The sequence below is a fragment of the Leptonotus elevatus genome, chromosome 9 (assembly GCF_054856555.1).
Source record: "Leptonotus elevatus isolate MCC_2025b chromosome 9, RoL_Lele_1.0, whole genome shotgun sequence".
In the NCBI taxonomy this organism is placed as follows: domain Eukaryota; kingdom Metazoa; phylum Chordata; class Actinopteri; order Syngnathiformes; family Syngnathidae; genus Leptonotus; species Leptonotus elevatus.
In genome coordinates, this window is record NC_141247.1 from 2111296 (window position 1) to 2131314 (window position 20019).

Genomic DNA, 20019 nt, shown 5'->3' on the forward strand with positions numbered 1-20019 from the left:
ACCGTTCACCTAAACCGAATACTTCAGAATCCAGCTAGAGTCGTGAGGTTGTCAGGAGACCCGAGGAAGGATCAAAGAAAAGAAAGGAAAGTGAAATCCAGCACCGACCAGACATTACCTACTACCCACCGGGTTACCAACCAGAGTCTTTCACCAACCCCAGAAACATCTAAATTCCAACAAATTAGGGGGACCTCAAGAGACCAAAGGAGAGACTGAGGAAAGGAAGGAAGGATAGATGAATCAGGGTGAGATCCACAGACATCAGCTTCCACTGATTCAACGATCAGAGGAAGAAGCAGTTTGAGTTTCGATAGATGCTGGTGTGGTGGATCTGGCATGCATGAAAACCTCCACCAAAGAGGGGAGCCGTCGACCAAGAGCAAGCACAACCCCCAAGACCACGGCAGCGCCAAGGCACAACTCCCGGGCACCGCAGGGGCCACTGGCCGGAAAGCAAACCCAGGAGCCAGGAGCGACCCCCACTCCCAACACGGCCCGCGCCCCCAGCCCAACGCAGCAGAACAGGGCACGGCAGCCCGTCAGGCACCCCACCGGCCCACAGTCCCTGCTCTCCCCACGACCCCCACCCGCAATTGCCACCCACCACAACCCAGCCCCCAGACACCGTGAGTGTGGAAATAGTTTTATGTTAATTTTGTTTTCAGGTCCAATCAATAGTGTCGTTTTTGCTCAAACAATCCAAGTTTATATTAACGTGTATTTATGTATTTATGTGCAAACTGCGCAACAACCTGGCAGTGAGAAGATCTTTGAAAGTGAACAGCAGTCACCATTTTCTGTAGCGATTCAAGAGTAAGTATTTTTATTTCACTTTTGTTTTACATTTGGTATTTTATAGCTTCATATATATTTTGGTATTGTCTATTTGACACAGTAATTGGTGTTTGTGGTTATCTAGAATTTTCCTTAGTAGTTATTCATTTTAATGCTATAATATTTTGTTAGGGTATACTCATTTGCTGTCGAGACAAAATCTTTTTTCATGACACCAGAGTTTCACTTCAACTTAATAAAAAAATAGCAACATTTAATCAACATTCTCAATCAAAAAACTATGAATAGTTTCATATGAGAGAGATAATTATTTCATTTAGCTGAAAACTAATTTAGAGGTAAAACTTTTGGCGGGCAATTGTGTTTAACTCTTTGACCGCCAAAAACGTTTAATAACGTTTAGTAAAATCCAAATGAGTGCCGCCAAAGACGTTAAAAGACGTTCACTATGTTATTTATTTTATAAGCCTTGGCAAGCTGTGCTGAAAGTATCAAGCAGGTCGAGTTAGTATAATGACTATTTTTGGGCACTAGATGGCAGCGATGACTCTTTGAACAAGATCGGGTAGGCGTCAGTAGAAGACGTGAGGCGGAGCTAGAGTGTTGAGGGGAGAATGGATGAGGAAGCGAAAATGGCGACCGGTTACAAGCAGCTCACGCTTGAGCATTTTTTTCAAAGAGCACATTGATGATGATGATGGTGACTCCGAGGTTGACGCCGAAGTTGGAAGCGATAATTAGCAGACCTACAAGGGTGACAAAGGAGGGAAAATGTTTAACTCCCAAAACTAAACTGCATTTTGTGCCTTTTTTTTGTCCGCGGGCGGGCCGGTGCAAGTAGACAGGTTAATGGGGATGTAAAACGAGAAAATAAAATTATATCCATAAAAAATTGTATTAATTTAAAAAATGAAATAAAATAAATAAAAGTTAAATAAAAGCCACGAAAATAAGAACCGAGATAAGAAAACATCAACATAAATTAAAAGCCAATCTATAAAAGTAGGTCTTAAGAAGTGAGTGTCGAGGCGCTCTAACTGAAAACGCTCTATCACCTCGACCTTGGAACAACCAAGAGACTTTCACCAGAGGATCTGAGACTGCAGGCTGGTTCATAAGTAATTAAAAGTTCAGATAAATAGCTTGGGGCCAGCCCCATACGAACTTTAAAAGTAATCAGTAAAATCATAAAATCAATTCTAAAATGGACAGGGTGCCAATGCTGTGATGCTAAAATAGGAGTAATATGTTGCTGTCTATTGGGATTAGTGAGCAGCCTAGCTGCCGCATTCTGACCCATCTGGAGAAAGTGATTTTTCACTGATAAAGGAGTGAATTACAGTAATCTAGCCTGGAGAAAATTAGAGCGTGGATCAGTTGTTCAAGTTTGGGTTTTGTTAGAATTGATTTTATTTTTAACATGCTATCTATCTTCTAACAGGTGAAGATAGAAATTTAAGTAGTTGGGGGGAGGGGGGGGGGTTGTTGTTGAAAATGGAAAATATAGACTTCCTTAATTGGAACTAGTTGAAAAGCCCATCCATTCATCCATTTTCTTAACCGCTTGTCCTCACAAGGGTCGCGGGGGGCGCTGGAGCCTATCCCAGCTGTATTCGGGCAGTAGGCGGGGTACACCCTGAACTGTATGCCAGCCAATCGCAGGGCACACAGAGACGAACAACCGTCCACACTCACAATCACACCTATGGTCAATTTTGGAGTGATCAATTAGCCTGCCACGGATGTTTTTGGAATGTGGAAGGAAACCGGAGTACCCGGAGTAAACCTACGCAAGCACGGGAAGAACATGCAAACTTCACCCAGGAAGGCCGAAGCCCGGACTCGATCTCACGTCCTCTGCACTAGAAGGCGGACGTGCTAACCAGTCATTCACCGTGCCGCCAAAAATAACAAAACTTTGCGTCCCATTTGTTTATTTAGCTGACTCTGAGTCAAAATGCTTTAATATGTTTTTAACAGTTAATTTATTTGGGTTTAGGTTTTTTTTTTAAAGAGTGTAATACTAAAATACTGCTGTACTTCTCTCCATTTTAGCTGACAAGGATAGTTTGCTTAATCAAGCTATACATTACTAAACCTTGCAAGAAATGTGTAAGAAGCCAAAGCTGAACTAAGACAGTGTGCCAGATTTTAGATCTTCAGCACGAAGGAAGGTGAGCATTGACTGTTCCGTAAAAGAAGACACGAGAGCTGTCCTTATATTCGATGTTAATCCTTGTTTGAAAGAACTTAATTATGGTGGTCATCAAATGCAATTGGCATCATCAATGTTTTTTTAAGCTTATTTTTTAATTTTTTTTATGAAACATGTTTTGGTGTTAGGTGTGCAGCATAGGATTTTGGATCCACAAAATTCATAAATCAAGTTAAACATAGATTGGAGGATTTCTGCTCGACGTCTCAGTTCTGTGATATATCAAATATTGCAATGTAGCCACCAACGACAATTGATCAAAGTAAGTATTATAAATTTAAAAATACATTCTCATCCTCCGAAATGGAGGTTTGAATGTCTGTTTTATCTGTTCTAGCTGAAGCCCACGTTGCACTGATGAAGGCCCTTGCAACATCTTTCCCTCTCCAGCCCTTCCACCAAAGACGATATACCTCTTTGTCAGTGAGGCTTTTCTTCATGTCCTAAAGGTAAACATTGCATTTTATTTCCTTTAGAAACATGGACTTGAAACAGAATCACTACAACTAAGTTGTGGGGGTAATTGAGGGCAGCAATCTATAATTTTTTTGGTCATGACCTAGCCAGGAATTGCACCCCTAACCAGTGAGCTGGTACTGACAGAAGGAAAACTGAGCTTAGTAAATATAACGAAATGAACCATATTGCACTCGTCTGTTTTCATACTTCATACTATTTTTTTCCCATTTATTTTATTACTAAATTATGCAAAATCTTAAAATAAGAAAACTCATGAAACCCCAGTTCAGGGCCTTTGATGTTGGTTGGTTGTCATTTTAACTCTTTTACTGCCAAAAACGTTAAATAACGTTTAGTAAAATCCTACGGAGGGGTGCCAAAGACGTTCACTATGTTTTTTTTTTGTTTTTTTTGGAAACGGGTGGAGGAAAGCCTTGGCCAGCTGTGCTGAAAGTATCAAGCAGATCTAGTTAGTATAATGACTAGTTTTGGCCCCTAGATGGCAGCGATGACTCTCTTTGGACAAGATTGGGTGGGCGTCAGTAGAAGACGTGAGGTGGAGCTAAAGTGTTGAGGGGAGAATGATGAAGCGAAAATGGCGACCGGTTGCAAGCAGCTCACGCTTGAGCATTTTTTTCAAAGACGAAAAGCATCGACCAATGCTAAAGAGCACATTGATGACGACGATGATGATGATGGTGACTCCAAGCTTGACGCCGAAGTTGGAAGCGTTGACGCGGCGGCTATGATCACGTCATAAAGCCTCACCGGCTAGCGATGCTAACGGCGGAAAACGAGCACTTCTGCACAGGCGGACGTTCAATCGGACGATGAAGAGTAGTCGAAAAGCATCGACCAATGCTAAAGAGCACATTGATGTCGACGATGATGATGATGGTGACTCCAAGCTTGACGCCGAAGTTGGAAGCGTTGACGCGGCGGCTATGACCATGTCATAAAGCCTCACCGGCTAGCGATGCTAAAGCCGGAAAACGCGGAGCACAACCGAGCACTTCTGCACAGGCGGACCTTCAATCGGACGATGAAGAGTACCCCGAGTCCAATGCATATTCATCAGAGGAGTGGGTACAGTCTGATCACGGAGAAGACACTGGTTCTGGACTACGATGCCACCATGAATGGAGTGGATAAGATGGATCAGAACATCTACCACCCGGTATAGGAACTGAAGGACATGAGGAAGCCAGACGTAACACAAGTCACCGCATCATGATCCTGATAGTAGACTTGATGGCAACATGGCCAAACACACACTGCAGTATATACTTGCTATTCCCCGGAAAAAAAAGCCGGTAAGAAAGTGTAGCGTCTGCACGCGAAGGGGCAATCGCAGTGAAACTAATCTGTTGTGCAAATCCTGCTGCGTCTCCTTGCACGTAGGTAAGTGTTACACAAAAAGAAAAACTGTAGTTGAAACATCCACATAATTGTAAATAGTACCACAGTTGCACACATTTGTAAATAGTTTGCCAAATTGTTGTGTCAAATTGTTACACTGTTGAATGTAAATAAACGTATTTTGCTATCAAAAAACACTTTTTCATTGTTGGTGGTAGTGTTTTACATAAGTAAAGCACTGTTTAGATGTTTGTGGCATCATTCATGGAAAAGAAAAGGTGTCAAATTCACTAGTGCATGAAATAATATCGTTTCACTAAAAGCTTGATTTCTCCGTATTTTGGTCCAAAACAAGAGCATTTGGGTGAAACTAACCATTTTCTATTGTTGATTACTGAAAAACGGAATAAGGTAGAAACAAACTTTTCTCATGAAAGATGAGAGTTCAATCTTTTATTTGGTAGTATGTGTGTTTCCATAGTCCAGTCAAAATGCTTAAATCGGCTGGCACCCACAGCATCCCTTTTCTGAAAACGTCTGGCAGTCAAAGAGTTAAAATGTGGGAAATGCTTGTTTTAATCTTCACAGTACTTAATTATCTAATTTGATCAAGCAGTCTTGGCATTAAGTGTTAACAGCCAGTTTTAACAATAAAAACCATTTATTCTTTTGAAATAAGTGTTTAAGGCTTATTTTAAGATTTAATTGACAGTTTTGTTGCTTAGGATGAGTGTTTAAAGCTTAAAAAAAAATCCTTGACTTGTTGCTTAGAATAAGTATTTTTCGCTTATTTCTAAGCAACAAATAAGGGCATTTAACCTTTTAAAATAAGTGTTTAAGGCTTATTTTAATATTTAATTGACTTGTTTTGTTGCTTAGAATTAGTTTGTAAATCTTATTTTAAGATAAATATAGATCTACACATTTGTCTTATTACAAGAAATCTAAGTTAGTAAAATAATCTTGCTGCATGGACAGATAATTTTACTAGTTTCAAGTAAATATCCCTTGAAATAAGTGTTTATATCTAATATTTAGACCCTGCGTTTTTGCAGTGCAGAAAATGAGGACGACAACAACGTCGACTTATTAACTCTTTCAACATATATGACGTATCGATATGTCATATGCGTCATAGCCGCCGCGTACACATGACATATCTATATGTCATAAGCGTTTTTATACAACAGTGTACAGGAGGGTCTGACGCAGCTTCTGAGTGAAGGATCAGGCTTGACTGTGATGTTAACAATGGCCAGCAGGGGGCAACCATTTTAAAATCAACCACAATCACGCAAGGATCATGTTGTAGAAGAAGAGAAGCAGGAAGTGTAGGAGTTGGCGTGGTGGAGTAGCGTGGTGGAGTAGCGTAGTGGAGTAGCGTGGAGGCAGCGGAGATAGAAAGTGTAGTGCAAGCAATGGACAGAAGTCACAGAACAAAACAGTTAACACTGGATGAGTGCTTTTCGCCTGAAAAAGCATCCTCGTCAAAGGATGATGGCGACAGTCAAGTTGCTTCACGCCAAAGAATGACGCTTCATTCGTCAAATAAACGGCCAGGTCAGGACCAACACATGTAAAAAAATTCCTGTTCAAGTTATTTGCGATTTCTTCTAAATACACCACTTTTATATTATTGTCATAAATGTTGTCAGGATAAGATGGCTTAGCCTTTTTTTTTTTTTTTTATATAATCTTGTTTCATGATATCCCATTATTTGTAAAAGTAAAGTTTTTGTTTTCATCCAATAATTTGGTATAATACTGCTTTTTACAGTCCCTCAGTATAGCATTTAGTTTATTTCGATCTGACGTCTGCCTGTTTTGTCCTTGTTTAATAAATATATTTTTTAAGTTATTCTTTTTTCTACAAGCATTTGTAAGAGATTCGGTCATCCATGGTTTAGTTTGAGGATTTTGTTTGATATGAAGCATCTTTACTGGACAGAGTTTATCATACAATTTTAGGTGTTCGAACTCCGAAAATGAGTTCAAACTCGAAGGCATTTTTTACTCAGATTTTTTGGTTGAAGTCCAAATTGTACGAGTTCCGAAACGTTCAAACTCCGAGCTTCCACTGTGTATATATATATATATATATATATATATATATATATATATATATATATTCGTATTTATATATATATATATATATTCGTAGTGTGTTCAGCTGTGCATGTGTAGTGCTTTTACCAGCCAAATAAAAATGAACTTAGGCAACCAGTGTGAGAGACTGACGCAACACGAACCAAGCTTTGCCTTGTCAAGAGCGCTGCGGCTGCAGAAAATGTAAGGACCAATTAAGAGATAATTACTGTCCGCGTGGCAGAAGGCGACGATGTGCGGACAGATCCTCTCTCACTCTCTGTGTGCCGCGCACCTCGGAGAAGAGGGGACGACCAGCTTTCCTTCAGCACGGATATTAAGGAAGTCTATCCATGTTATATTTGTATCCGGGGAGAAATCAATTATCTGTACCGGATACTCGTGTTCTACCAATATCCGGCTCATCCTTAATTATTCATCTTATGTTCTTGTATTACTTCTTAACTTTGTTCTTTATGTTGTTCATCGTAAATAACTTTGCTTCTCACTTTGTAATTTGTAATAATACATTTTTACTTTGTTAATGTTGTGCCTTAAATTGTTATTTTTTTACTCCATCCTCTCTGGCTTATGTGTTTTTAAATTCATTATGTTTTATTATTTGTCACATTTTATTGAATGAAAAATAACAGTTTAAGTGAATGTTGTTGAGGGGTTTCAAGAAGGCGGTTTGAGGTACAGGTGCAGTGGGAAAGCACAGTGTTAGGTCTAGGGAGAGGCCCTCATGCCAGAGGACTCCCGTTCCACTGGGGCACTGGGATAAATAAGAAAGAGCCCCAGAATGGGAACCCCCCCCCCCCCCCCCAGTTTTTGTTTATGATTTTTTTTTTCTCGAATAGAGGTGTGTAAATGTTTATTTAGTTTTTTTGTTGTTGGGGAGCACATGCGAGAAGGAATCAAAAAGATAAAAATGGATAAGAGTATCAAGATAATATCGGTAAATGTGAATGGCTAGAGTATGCCAGCAAAGAGAGGGAAAGCACAAATTGTAATGTTACAAGAGACTCATTTATCTAGAACATGAAAAACTGAGGAGGTTTGGCTATAAGAATATATTCCGTAGCACATCCAAAGGAGGTCACAGGAGAGGTGTAGTAACTTTGATGGCGAACTCAATCCATTTTGAGCTGGAAAAGGAACTCAAAGACAAGGAGGGAAGTTTTGCCATTGTGAAAAGAAGGGTGGTTAATGAACTAATTACATTGGTTAACATATATGCACTTCCTGAAATTGATAAGCTTTTTTTAAGCAAACACTTTCTTTAGTGATTTATCAGTCTTTCACATCTACTTTGGGGACATTTTTTACCACTCTTCCTTGAAAAATGCAGCCAGTTGAGTGAGGGTGGATGGGCGTCTGGCATAAACTGCCCGCTTCAGGTCCCGCCTTAGTATTTTGAAAGAATTTAAGTCAGGATTTTGACCGGGCATATCCAGAACATTAATCTTGTTGTTCTTCAGTCATTTCTTGGTTGTATTGCTGGAATGCTTTGGATTATTGTCATGTTGCATAATCCATCACCTACCAGGCTGTAACTTCACAAAGGACGCCTTCAGGTTATGTTCCAGAATTTTACAATATTCCTTTGAATTCAAGATTCCCTGGATTATGTGGAGTTGTCCGGGTCCTTAGGATGAGAAGCCAGCCCAGAATTTAACATTCTCACCACATGCTTTACTCTGGGGTGAAGGTTATTTTGCTGGTATGCAGTGTTGAGTTTTCACCAAACATGACAGTTTTAGTTGTGACCAAACAGTTCAATTGTGACCAAACAGTTCAATTTTGGACTCATCTGTCCACAGAAGGGACTTCCAAAAAGCTTCAGTGTCGTCCAGTCACTTGCTGGCAAAGTTGAGATGGGCAGTTTTGATCTTTTTTGTGAGCAGAGGCTTCTACCTAGCAAGCTTTCCATGAAAGCCTTGTCGATTGACTTTTCTTCTGATTGTTGAAGCATGCACATGTGTCCCAGATGCAGTAAAAGAGGTCTGCAAATCCCTTGATGTGATGTTCGAGTTGGCTTTTTACCTGAATTATCATTTTTCTTGTGGTTCTTGCTGATATTTTAGAAGGTTGTCCACTTCTAGGCAGGATTGTAGTAATTTTCAGTGTTCTCTAGTTGCAGATGATCTGCTTCACAGTGGAATGATGAAGCTAAAAATTTTTTAGACAACTTTATAGCTTTCCCCAGACAGATGTGCTGTCACTACCTACTTCCTGAGATCCCCTGAGATTTCTGTCCTGTCCTGTATGGGTTCACCTGGGTAAGACTAAAGTGATGTGTTTTTTTCTCTGTTTCAGTCAGTGATGCACAATTTCTTTGCTAATCCTCTCATTTCATTTATCCATTTCAGTGGTTAGTTTAGCTACCAATTTGTCCTACCTGATCCTACCTGATTGCTTGTTTTAAGCAATGCAGCTCAGGGTTCACTTACTTTTGCACCTACATGAATTGACCAAAAACTCTTTTTAATTAGGGTTTGACTACAGGTTTGATAAAAAAAAAAAAAGAAAAAAAGAAGAAGAACAATGCATATTGATAAAAAAAACAAATTGCGAGAGTTTCACAAACTTTTGAGCAGCACTGTATGTGGCGGAAAATGACAATGGGGAAGTGGACCCAACAGTAATCTGGCATGCAATGAAGGTAGTCATTAGGGGTAAACTAATAGCAGAAACAGCGCGGATAAAAAAGAAAAAATTGGAATCATATCGAAAATACATTAACACATTAAGGGAACTGGAAAAAAACATCATAATGCTAAATATGCGAATGTTTATGAGGAGATAAAAAAGGCAAAAACCAAAATAAATAACATACTGTCTGTAGAAGTAGAAAAAAAAATGTCAAACAGAATTATTACAAAATAGGACCAAGAGCTACTAAATTATAACAACAAGCTATTAATAGTAGTCATAAAATAAGAGACCCGCATACGCAGGAACTATGTCGCTCACCGGAGCAGATTTAGAAGGTATTTTAGGAATACTATAGAAATCTCTATGGTCAAACCATTTCAGCAGGGTTGGATGAGATGGAGGAATGTGTGGAAAAGAAGTGCTGAAGAGTGTGCAGGCAGGCTGCAACGGGTGGAGAAAAGTGTGAGGTGTGATAGAAGAGTTTCAGCTAAAATGAAAGGAAAGATTTATAAAACTGTGGTGAGACCAGCGATGTTGTTTGGTCTGGAGACAGTGCCACTGAGGAAAAGACGAGGCAGAGCTGGAGGTGGCAGAGATGAAGATGCTGAGGTTCTCTTTGGAAGTGACCAGGATGGATAGAATCAGGAATGAGTACATCAGAGGGGACAGCACATGTTAGAGGCTTTGGAGATAAAGTCAGACAGGTCAGACTGAGATGGTTTGGACTTAGTCCAGAGGAGAGATAGTGAGTATATTGGCAGAAGGATGCTGAGTTTCCAAATGCCAGGCAGAAGGTTTAGAGGAAGACCAAAGAGGTTTATGGATGTAGTTAAAGAGGACATGAAGGTAGTTGGTGTGAGAGCAGAGGATAGGGTTAAATTGAGGCAACTGATTCACTGTGGCGACCCCTGAAGGGAAAAGCCGAAAGGAAAAGAAGGATGAGATGGAGGAATTTCTGAAAACAGTGGAACTAACGTAGAATAAGAATAAAACTAACATCTGAAATAACAGAAGAAGAAGTGAAGAACGCAATTATGAAAATGAAGAACAATAAGAGTCCTGGGAGTGACGGACGGGTACAGCGCAGAACGGTATAAAGCAGTCAGGGAAGGAATAACTTAAAAAGTTAAAAACATTTCTATACTGCCAAAATTTCTATACTACCAACACCTGGGAAAGACAAGGAACAATGCGGAAATTATAGACCTATCTCACTACTAAATGTAGACTGTAAAATATATACATCTATTATTTCAGATAGGCTTAACAAATTTGTAACGGACCTAATAGATGAGGATCAAACAGGATTTATGAAAAACCGACAAGCACAGGATAACATCAGAAAAAAGCTACATATAATAGATCAGTCTCAACACGACAAACAGGACACCTTATTAATTAGAGTAGATGCCGAAAAGGCTTTCGATTTAGTAAATTGGAAATTTTTATATAAAGTACTGGGAAAATTTGGCTTCAACGATAAATCGGTGCAATGTATCAGAACGCTCTGCCATCGACCCAATGCTAGAATTAAAATAAACGGTAACCTGACAGACAGGATATACCTACAAAGATCTACTTCACAGGGGTGCTGTCATTCTCTCACTTTGTTTGCTCTTTGTATCCAACCTTAGGCGCAAGCAGTTCAACAAAGTGAGGAAATTGTAGGTATAACGATAAATAACAGAAAATAAGATTGGGCTTTTTGCTGATGACTTTATTGCATATCTCAGACATCCAGAGGAATCCCTTCTTGCATTAATGAGACTATTCGAGATATATGGTCACTTATCTGGATATGAAATTAATATATCAAAAACACAGGTACCGACATTAAACTACACTCCATCGAAGCCTATTCAGGACGTATTTAAGTTTAACTGAAATCAAGAGACAATAAAATATTTCGGGGTCCATATCACCAAAAATTTGAATGATTTGTATAAGGTAAATTACAATGTTATTAATTGGGATATTCAAGAGGATATAAAGATGTGGTCTACTTTAACAATGGACTTTAGTTCACGGACTGAGGTAATCAGAATGAACATGTTGCCTAGGCTTCTTTATTTATTCCAAACCTTACTAGTAGAGATCCCACAAACACAGTTTGTAAATTGGAATAGGACAATATTGAGATTTTAAATGGGGTGGTAAACATCCCAGAGTGATATATATGTAACCCTTCAACTACCAAAAGGAGGTATGGGTCTTCCAAATTTAAAAGAGTATTACTATGCAGTTCAATTCAGATATATAGATTGCTGGTGTAAAACTGAATATGCAGCCAAATGGAAAATAATGGAAAGAGAGTTCGATGGTTTCCCCATTCAAAGCTTAGTTGGGGATAGAGTATTATATGAGCAGGTGCGGGAAAAGCTAGACCCCATTACTACATTCACGTTGTGGTTTACAGTAATTCAAAAACACAAAATTGAAGATATTAATCAATTAAAGTGTCTGGCATTTGACACAAATTTCAAACCAAATGAATATGACGGGATTTAAAGGGTGGACATATATGGGACTGACAGCATAGTGCACGTTGTTGGATAAAGGAGAAGTGAAAAGTTTTCAAGATATGAAAATAGAAAATAATCTAGAGAATTATGAGTTTTATAGGTATTTACAAGCAACGGATTATTACAAGAAAAGGGTCCAAATGGATCTCTTTAGAAACACAAGTGGTGTAACTCAACTTTTGACTATGGCGTATAAAGGCGATTCGATTAGGATTATCTCGGCACTATATAATGCATTGTTATCAAACAAGAATTCAACCAATTATATTAAGACAAAATGGAAATCTGAATTTGACGTAAAAATCACAGACCAGCAGTGGCTAGGGATGTGGAAAGCTCTTCAATTGACCACTACTTCCCAAAAGTGGAGGGAATTTTGATGGAAAAACTAAAAAAATTTGTCACACCCAAGATTAAGAATAGATACTGGAAAACAAATGTAATGTGTTGGAGAGAGTGTGGAGTTTGGTACTGTTCAGTACCGGTATCGATACCTCGATAATGGCAATTGTAAGCGAACTAGTTGAAATGCGAAAGGTACCCATCCCTGCTTGAACGTAGCGCATGCTGTTTTTTTAACATCCATCCCATAGTCCAATAAATGTAGCAAAGATGTTCGCATTTTTGCAAACTGTATTTCTTGCCGCCATAACATTTTGAACATTTAAATTTGCCATCCCTTGGTCCACCGCATGCCCCCAACGAATATTAACGGGCAAATTTTGGCCCAAGTGCTTCTCACCTTTTTCACCCCTGATCCGTTTTCATGCCCATTTGCTAATTTAGTGTTTTTGATAATCTAAGTATTTTACTCGTTTGGGAAATACATTTTTGCTTTTAAGCACATCCTGCTTCCCTTGCACATGCCTGGGTCCTCAACCCTGTGCTATAAACCATGACAATCTTGAATTGTTTACACTTATAAAGCCACACTTGTGACATAGTTGTCGCTGGGGGCCTCTTCTCAGTGAGAAGATATGATTTCTAAGGAATCATTCCTGTGCGTAAAGGCGTGGCAGAGAAGGCTGGCAAAGTACATTAAACGATGGGGTTAACATCAAGGGGGAAAACACAATTTGTTTGGATATGAAATACATCTTTTGGGACACCAGTACTCAAACTTTTCTGACACAACTCATATTATTAAAATAAAAAATAAATAGGTGACATGGAAACACTCCTGCACCTCCTCTCTCTTTAGATCAAAATTTCAAAAGCCTTATTTTGGCCGCCTGCTGTAGCATGGTTTCATGATGTTGGCAATCTTGTAGCCTTGGCAAGTGTTCCCCAGGGGCTGCTTCATGGTAGTACAGATTTTTGTGGCCTGACAATAATTTGTCACCACTGGGGTAGTTTGGGTGGGTATGGTGGTTGTAAATGTTAAAAAAAAATATATATATAATGAATTGAGTAAATCCTTTTATTTTTTACAGCGAACCAAATGATTAAAAAACAATTTAAAACGGGTTAGGGGTTAGGGTTAAAAAAAAAATCTTAAAATGTGCTCTGTCACTGGTTTTTGCACCCTTTCCTAACAATATTATCATTCTTTTTGTTCAAGTCCATTATTTTCAATAACAGCATTGTAGATTTGGGTATGACTAAACATTTAATAAGGTTACTTTAATATTTTATATAAAAAGTCTGACCATGCCTGCAGGTTTCACAAACTTTTGAGCAGCACTGTATATATATATATATATATATATATATATATATATATATATATATATATATATATATATATATATATATATATATATATATATATATAATTAAAACATTTGTTTATTTTCCATCTATCTATGCAGCCTAGTACCAAATGAACTCTATGGACTAATGATTGTGGATCACATCTTTATATACAGCAACAATTCTTTTTTTCAGATTCGTAGGGAGGTCTCGAACATGAAGTGCCATATTTAATTTCCAGTCACCAGTGAGAGAACAGTAACACCAAATTAAACACACCTGCTCACCATTCACACCCGAGACCTTGTAACAGAAGCGAGTCACATGATTTTTATTTGTTGCATCTTTTAGGACATCAAATTGAACAGGTACTGTTGGCCATTTTTAAGTTAAGACAAAATAGGCAAAACTTCAAGTAACCCGACAGTATTGAAACCATTTATTGACCACAGCAGAGCATGGGTTGTGCTGTGACCATGACATGCAATCAGTCCAAAAATGTGAGAATGTGAGGTGTGTGTAAGGGCCCATGACAGCATGATGGAGGAGGACCCCAGTTCGTGTAATGGCAGTGCAAAGTGTTACCCCCATGTCTCATTGGGACATTGATAGCCTGATGGCTGTGTTTAGGTGTGATAATTTGACAGTCAGTGCATTGGAATTGAAAAGACGTGTCAACATTATATATTGTTATGGGCCTGCTGAGCGGAGCAAGCTTGCGAAGCAACGCAGGCACATATTACTATCCTAGGAAAAAGTGGTTTAATGTTCTTATTATTTTTTAATCTTCCACCGATTTTTCCGCAAGAATGAACCGTACATCGCACCGGCACGAATGAGGTATCAAACGATGCGGCTCGATCTGACTCGGTGCGGCATTATTTTTCTAGGAATTCCCAGTTACCATGGCGACGCTATTCTCAAAAAACTCCCAAAAAAAGTCCCATAGGAATGAATGGGAAACCGAAAATGATCACATCAAATCAAGCACCTTTTTCCAAGACACGCTGCGCGCGCATACGTTAACCGACCGATATGAATTTTATTCAAAAATTTAAGGAATGAAAGCTCTCCCCCCTGTGCGGGTTCAAAGACAGTGAGTGAAATAGCCTTTTAACATTGGTATGTATTGCGTCGTTTAGAGCGGAGCAATTAAGCCTCAGAGTGAACACAGCCAAAAATCGATTTCCAAGTTTCACTTCAACTCGTCACCATGGCCACAATCTTTGCTCACTAGACATTTTGTAGCCACAAGTGTCTAGTTTCTGACAAACCTATTTTTATTTGGCTACGGTGTCATTTAGTACTGATAGAGCTAGACAATATTTTTGTACTCTTTGCGTGTTCCAATAAATTGAAGTTGAGTTTCTGGTGAAGGAGTTCCTTTGCAAAGGTTTTTTCAGAAGCTTCTGATAACACAAATGAAGTCACCCAAGCAGTGATCCGTTCCAAATGTGTCTCCTCCTCGAGCACACAGCACATTTATTGAAATACAGACTCACAGGAAATCGCCTCTCCCCTCCCCTCAGCAAGTTCTCATAGGTACAAAATCAGATTAGACTTCGACAGCAGTATACCAGCTTGTGCTTGGACTTTCTTTGACCGAACAGAAACTCCTACAAACTCTACTCCCTTAGATAATAGAAAAGAAACTTGTTATTTTTCTCTTTCCCAGAGAAGAGAACAAAGGACTATAGATTGACTTAACATATGAATTAACTGTTGTCTTATTATTACACAGCTGTAACTAATATCAAAAACGGTTAAAATATAAATCGAAACAGAATAACAATGTCAATAATCTAACAGTACCTTTATTTTCACTTTAAGCGAGGAGAAGTCGGACTATTTCGACTCTTTTCCATGTTAATTTCGCCGCCTTGCGCTCTTCATTTTTTATAAATCATAAGTTTTCAACCTGCTCTCATTTGGTCATTTTTCATCTGATTAAAAAACTGAGAACATGCTCGCGTTCCCCAAACCATTTGTGGAATCTGCATCTTCAACCGTTAAGTCGTGAGAGGCTTTTGTTCGAGGTGTGCGTATCCTATACAAAATCAATGGAATGTGGGTGCGTGACGTCTCCCAACAAGTTAAAATCAAATGTGTGTGCGTAAATGTGCAAGTTTCTTAAAGGGCCAGTAAGATACTTTTAGTTGATGTTAAATATGGTTAACTTCCACATTTCTTGACCGATTTCAGTGGTTTAAATTTTAAACTGTTCAGCTCATTTAAATATTTTTAAATACATAAAAAAAACTCAACATTATTATTATTTTTTTAATAAAATGGAATGGACTGCTATTTAAATACTGCTTTTTTAGCTATTACAAGTGCTACTACTAAAAGTCCTAATACTACTACTTTTGCTCCAAGTATTGCGTGTTTCCACCTTGCAAGAGTCAGCAGGCCCATTCAAAATTTCCGCGGAAATTTTTCTAGTTATTACTTTACGTCTATTGTACACTATCACTATGCAATTGTCTTTAGTGTTTTGCAAATAACTGTGTATTGTTTTGCAAAAAGTGTGATGCTGATACTGTGCTCATAGTGGTGCAAATCTGGTATCATATTTTCTATTTACATATCTCCTTGAGGGTCATGTTTTGATTATTGTTTTATTTTTAATTGTAGAGTTTATGCAGTCGTAGAAAAAAAATGGGTGGGAGGGTGGTTGACTATAATCCTCTTCTTAGCTACATACCTAAAAGTTGTAATGGGTCTCTTCTCTCCCAACTGTCCAACTGGGTTACAAGCATAATTTGCTATTTAGTTGTTTATTTTTGGACCAATGAACTTAGTTCAAAGGTTTCAATCATGAACTCTGAACTGAACTAGTTAATTTTAAAATTTGTGAGTTGAACTTTGAACTAGTTTGCGTAGAAAAGGAAATTTCCCAAAACTGTAGCTTACATATAATTCACATTTAACCTTTTAAAACACTGTCACGGGTCAGAGAAATATTTGCAGGCAATATATGATAAATAGCTTATGGCATCAAAAAAACAATCTCTATATTTAGAGTAAAAAAGGGGGTTATTTTTACTGCAAATATTTATCAGTTCTTTTTATCACCTAGATGAAAAACATGTCACTTGTGTCTATTATGTTTTCCAACTTGTTAAAATCTCAGAAGAGATATTCAAATAGTAAAAATGGGTGCTTAAGAAGGCAGATGAAGACAGACTTTGGGCCCTCCGTATTTTCAATCGCAACCATTCCCTCAGGTCCTTTTTATACTGTCTTTAAGAGAATACAAATCACTTCAATTATTCAAACCTCAAGAGAACCATGGAGATATAAAAGCTTATATGCAAGGCGGTTCAACAGGAAAAATAAACCTTGGCATAAACAAACTGTATGCATTAATTATACATTTTAAAAGACAGTGAGGTGAGGCTGCTTGCTGAGAATAAAATACAACTTCACTTTTATGAGGCAGATTTTTGTACGCAAGCTTTACCTTCCACGGAGTAATAAGCACACACAGGTAAACAAAGCAACTCCCTTGATATATTGGAGTGAAACGGTTTCCTTTTTTTCTTCTACCTTCTGTCATCCTTCATTTGATCTGAGATGATTTAGTTATAGAGTAGGCCCATACACTAGGGTGGCTGCAGATTCCGTGGGAGGATGGTGCTGGTTGAAGTGACTTGCAAAGTCGAGGAACAAGTGACCTTTATTTCAATCACAACAACAAGAAACCAAAGTAAGAACATTCTTGGCATGGCTGCTAGAAGGAGCAAGAAGCTCCTTTCAAATGGTAATATATTCTGAGGGTGACCACGTACGCACGGAAGCACACACTTACTTGTACATATAGCATTGTTAGGACATCTATTGACATAATGCATTTCCTAGGCCCTTACCCTAACCTTAACCATCACAACTGATTGCCTAACCCTAACCCTTTCCCTAACCCCAGCCAAAAACCAATTCAAACTTAACTCTACAACCAAGTCTTCCCCATAAGGACACGTGGTGCCCACAATGATAGTAAAAACCCAGAAAACCCCACTTTCTGACACACACACACGCACACGCACACACACCCACACACCCTCACACACACACACACACACACACACACACACACACACACACACACACACACACACACACACACACACACACACACACACACACACAGCATCTCATTGACATATTGCATTTCCTAGCCCCTAACTTTAACCATCACCACTGATTGCCTAACCCGAACCAAATTCCAATTCAAACCTAAACCAAGTCTTGACCCTCAAAATGAAGTCTAAGAGTTAGTGTCACTTATCTGAACATAGTGTATTTTTGCTTTGTGAACATCAACGATCCGTAGCCCTTTAAGCACCCCCAATTGGGGGCCTGTCAGACTTTGAAGAAGAAATTGTGTGAAACAATGCACTAATCATTAAAGAATATAATGATGTTGCACATCAAATTAAAGTGTAGAACCGGGGCTACAAGATTTGTACATGCCCCAAACACAGCTCAAACGCCAACTACAGTGAAATAACTCGGCTCTCTCGTTGTACTACTTCAAGCAAAATGCGTGTTTTTGTGTTGTTTTTTTCACATTTGTGCTGTGTGCCATCTTCATTTACTTTTAACCAGTAACATATATAATATTTACACATCTGAACAAATCTCACAAGAATTATTCAAATAGAACTTCCCACTGAGCCATAGACTTCTATTAGACGTCTCTTCTAAGTTTAGACCGTTAATTAGCCCATCTATAATTGGTCTATATTTTATCCCGAATCTAGACGATACAATTAATCAAGTAAATATTAACTATTAAATAAATAAAAAAAACTGTAGGTTGTATAAATGATGGCAAAATATTGAATTACTACGTTTTTACTACAGTAATTGATCAATTCTACAGTAATTGATCAATTTAGAGTGTAGTTCATATTTAGACTTGATTTAACGTCTAAATCAAGTTCTCATTTCAACTCTCTTTAGGCCAAATCCGGACGATTGAATTAAATACACCGAATAATGTGTATTGACACAATAAAGTAAATAAATAACTGCACAACTGGATCATGGGTGTGAAACAAAATGCCAGATTGCACAATTCACGAATAAAGCAGCCAAATACTATACGCATATGTGCGTACGAGATTGTCATGTACTGTCAGCGGATCTTTATAACTGTATGATACCTCCCCACCACTAGGAGGCAGCAACCCGTTTAAGCTTCCAGGCAGTCTGAAGGAAAAAAAAGAAGTGAAGTGCCAAACAAAAAACTATTTCTCAAAGACAGAGACGGGCTGCCTATAGGTGAGTGTTCAAAGCCACGTTATTGAAATGTTTAGTCCTGCAATGTTTGTTCATTTAATTGTTCATCCGTTTGCAAGATACCCGCTAGCTTAGCTTGCGGTTAAGTTTCCATCATCATGGCGATTTCTTTAAACAAATAATAATTTTTGGGAAGTGCTCCTGACACACAAACGTTAAGGTTAGTTAGCTTTTTATTTCTTGCTTGCTCCATTAAAAAAAAAAAAAAAATCTATATAATGATTATGGCTCGTACATCAGCTCTTTAAGATGCTACTATTTTTAATTTTAATTTTAGAAATATTGTACATAATGAATTGATATACTATCTTCTCTGATTTCAAACCATTCCCCTTTATCCAAATTGGTGATTAGTTAATGCACATGTAAATCTCAGCCATTCTCAATATTAATGTATACAAAGTTATTATTGATAATTTCTACCTTGGGTCATCCACATTACACTGATGTGCAGCAGGAGGACAAAGTACACAAGTTATTAGCCAAACCGCCTATACATCATACTGTATATCAAATGTGACTAATGTTGCAAGTATGATTTCCATTTTGTCTTCCAGCAGGTAATCAATGGCGCACACACATCAGCACCTGGCAACGTGACAGGCAGGACACAAGGTACCGTATTTGTTAAGTGTCACAATGTTCACAATGGTAACACTGTGAGTAAAAATATTCATTTTAATATCCCCCGACAGTGAATAGTGGCGGCAAGACGCACCTCATGTCCGCAACGCAGCCAGGACTCCTGAAGGTACACAGTAATTCAGTGTAGTGTTGGACTTCTTTGGTATGGGTTGCAAGTTAGATATGTAATTTATGCAATTTATTTATCTCTCAGGATCCGATAGACGCAGTCTTATCCATACTACTGTCGGGACCCCACAGGGTAACAAGTGGATTTACAGGTGCTCGTCCCAAAATTTGAAT

The 20019-nt window shown here is 38.4% G+C and overlaps 1 long non-coding RNA gene and 1 pseudogene across 1 annotated transcript; both read left to right on the forward strand.

The window, feature by feature from the left end:
* The window catches only part of LOC147167848 (uncharacterized), a 239609-nt pseudogene that overhangs the window by 42324 nt on the left and 177266 nt on the right, over positions 1 to 20019 (forward strand).
* Positions 6282 to 19993, forward strand: LOC147167849 (uncharacterized). The gene is made up of 5 exons (XR_015095890.1): positions 6282 to 6391; positions 18971 to 19074; positions 19650 to 19707; positions 19788 to 19843; positions 19931 to 19993. It is a non-coding gene; the product is annotated as an uncharacterized LOC147167849 (long non-coding RNA).